Source organism: Anastrepha obliqua, chromosome 5 (assembly GCF_027943255.1).
Source record: "Anastrepha obliqua isolate idAnaObli1 chromosome 5, idAnaObli1_1.0, whole genome shotgun sequence".
NCBI classification, from domain to species: Eukaryota; Metazoa; Arthropoda; class Insecta; order Diptera; family Tephritidae; genus Anastrepha; species Anastrepha obliqua.
Genome location: NC_072896.1, coordinates 45,234,660 through 45,238,212, shown reverse-complemented (window position 1 = coordinate 45,238,212; position 3,553 = coordinate 45,234,660). Strand labels below are relative to the sequence as shown.

Here is a 3,553-nt window from a genome sequence, read left to right as displayed (position 1 = left end):
TTCTCTGCACTCTCTCTAGTTTAGTGGTGTTGTAGCCCTTCTGAAGAGCTCCCCACCAAACTAGGCAACCGTATGTCAAAATTGGTAGAACCACTAAGTTGTACATCCAAAGTACGACACGTGGCTTGAGACCATAGATTTACAGGCGTAGAAGGCTATATTGGTCTTCTTAACTAACTCGATTTTTATGTGCAGCTTCCAGTGGAGCTTGGGGTTAAGTATTACACCAAGATACTTGACTTCCGATGAAAGAGTAAGACACTGGTTGTTAAGTCTTGGAAGCTTAAAAGGAGGAGACTTGTATTTTCTGGTAAATAGCATCAACTTCGTTTTATCAGAGTTGACTCTGAGACCGCAACTGGCAGCCCATCTACTGAGTGTAGCCGGAGCACCTTCCAAAATTTCAGCCATTGCTGATGGGAAGGGACCTGAGACCATTAGGACCAAGTCATCGGCATATGCTACCACCTTTACCCCACCCCTGTTTAAGCGAGTTAAAGCTTCATCCACAGCTACTAGCCAAAGGAGAGGCGAGAGGACGCCGCCCTGCGGTGTGCCCCTATGTACGAATCTACTGATTCTTGCCCTTCCTGCCACAGCATTTATTTCCCTACCACCAAGCAGAGACGAGATCCAGAGATAGATAGATCTTTTCACCCCTAGCCCAGTGACCAAGTATTTCTAAACAATTTTAAATCGTTTAGAAGGCGGGGAAAAATATTTCCTGCTGTAAAATCAACAAATTTGAATGAATCTTTAATACAATTCGAACCTTAAAGAAAAATGCAGATAATGTAAGGAAAACTGTGGCAGATGGCCGTCCGTTAGGATGTAAGAGAACTAGTACTCAGGGAGGAAACTTTAGATGAAGACGAACTGATGGAATTAATTGATGCACCCATCTCAAATACATTGATAAACAAAAATAAGGAAAACAAATGGGAGCCAAATCTCGATTTAAAAAAAGGCTAAATTTGGCTAAAGAATTAGAACTTCATTTCATTCAAACTGATCAGTCAAGGGTGCGCAGCGCAAAGTTTAAAAGAGAGTTAATAAATTGTTGAGCTCCCTATAGAGAGGTTTTGGTGCAGTTAGAAAAAGGAGCCACAATTGAAATCCAATATGAAGATGAACCAAGTGAGGAAGACATTTTACCAATTAAAAGGAGATTAGTTAGGGGATTCATATCTGACAGTGAAAATGAGTGTTGAGAAATTACATAATTTTACAAAAGTTTGTGTTGTTTTTGTGGGAAAACAGTTTTCTAGTTTAGGTTTTGCTCAATTTTTTTAATCATTTTTCTTATATGAACTTTTCAATTCAAGTCAATAAAAATAATTTATAATTTATCTTGTCTTTTGTATTTATTGGTCTCCATACAACGAGGTACGCACTTATCGCGTTATAGGAGTGTTGCCTACCGTTTGCTCAACTCTTCTTTTCCAATATTATTTTTTCCATTGTTCTTGATACGTTTAATCATGCAAGTTTCAAATCAACTGAAAATTTAAAATACGCTGTTTAAAAGACACCATCGAAAATTTTAACAGTGAATCAACTTGAAAGCGGAAAGGTTTTAATTTTTTTATTTATAAATTTATCTCATAGGAATGAATTTATTTACAGATTGTGAACTTCCTACAACGAGCAAAGCGATTCCAACGCCAGGCAATACTGCTTTGCCAAATAGTCTGACGGCGTTGGAAATAAAATCCATGTGGAATTTTTCGAAAATAATACAAAGACCGGACGCAACGGAAAAATGTGTGGCATTTGCAGAGGAAAACGGCCTTGTGTTGCGTTCCAGACTCTGTAGCACCCACAGGACCCAAATGAAACTACAAGTTAGAGGGAACGATTCCTTGGGTACCTTTAGGTGCAGTAAGGGAGAGTGCAAGAGGAAATCAGGAGTGTCCAGAGCTACTGAAACGTGGTTCGAGCAATGCAAAATATCGCTGCCACACATTTTTTATTTAATGTACGCATATGCGCACCGGTGGTCGCACGCAAACGTCCGCTTTGAAAATTATTTGGAAGGATCCTGTCTTTCGACAGCCACCATTTCCGACTGGTATAATTACTGCCGGAAGGCGGTAAGTTTATACCAGATTGACAGGCAGGAGTCGGTGGGTAGGATTGGGGGTCCAGGAAAAATACTATAGTACAAATTGACGAAAGTAAATTTGGCAAGCGGAAGTACAATAAAGATAATAAGGTATATGAATTTGTAATAAAGTATGCACTTTTTTTTATTAGTATGTTTAAAGTTAGGAAGAAGAGTGGCGAGCCACTCGGTCCTTGGTATTATTGAGGACGGTAGTGAGGATCTCCGCCTAGAAGTGTGTCCAGACAACATACGCTCCGCGGATGTGCTCATACCTTTAATTAGAAAGCACGTCAAAGAAGGCTCTATAATACATACAGACTTCTGGAGAGCGTATGACTGCTTGGATAATTATGGGTATGAGCACAAGAAAGTAAGCCACAATGACCCCGACAACCCCTTTGTGGCGGAAGATGTTACTCACCCGCAAAGAATTCAGTCCCAATGGGGCGTAGTGAAGAGATATTTCAATAAAGAAAACTATAACCACCCTGTTTTTTTTACAGATGTTACAGTGGAATATTTGTGGAGAAAATCTGTAAATAAAAATCACGAAGACCCATTTGTTAACCTTTAATATAATTGTTCTTAAGTTTCGACGAGCTACATACATACATACATATGTATATATGTATTCGCGAGGAAATTGTAAGAGTAGCGAATGAAAGATGGCGTAATGAAGCCAGTTGCAAAATCGCTGGCCGACTCTCAATGCTAAAGGCACGGAACTTCTACTAAGAAGAGATAAGCACAGTCTTAACACCCTGATTTTAGTTATTACGGCGCGCTGCCTAATCGGTAGGCACGCCCAGAGAATGGGTATGCAAACACGTGACTCCTGCAGAAGTTGTATAGATGAGGACGATGAAGAGACGATCCCGCACCTTCCGTGCCACTGCTCTGCTCTATATCCAGACATAGATAGACTCGCCGTTTTGTGTGGACAATCCTTTAATGAATTAGAAGCACACGGCTTCGTCGAAATTAAGGATCTTACAAAATTTTTGAAAAGTACACATTAGTTTTAGGAGGGATAAGGGCTACTTCCCCACTGTGAATAAATATGAATCAGTACAAAAAAGAAGTCAACGATAAATAAAAGGTGTTATTTTTTGCTATTGACGCAAAATAAAATGACGTGCTACTTTAATTAGCAGTCATCTCACTTACGCCGTCAACGAATACACTGATTGATTCCTTCAAATTCATTTTGATATTAACAAATTCTTTGCATTACCTTATTTGTCTTTTTTTCATCAAAAAATAATTATAACGTTACATGAGCCGCTTCTCAGCCAAGATATGATCCACCAACAGCCAAGACACAGTCTACCCTAGCGGTGAATAGTTCAGTCACACTATTTATGGTATCATCCTATTCTCATGAGCATTAATTTGCTATAGTGGCGAATAGTAGCGGGTTGCAGGACACACTAAAAATGTACGTTA

The 3,553-nt window shown here is 39.4% G+C and overlaps 1 pseudogene; it reads left to right on the top strand.

Annotated features, from left to right (window-relative positions):
* The first annotated feature begins 1,715 nt into the window (after window positions 1–1,715).
* On the top strand, window positions 1,716–2,681 carry LOC129248719 (uncharacterized; annotated as a pseudogene).
* Window positions 2,682–3,553: the final 872 nt, after the last annotated feature.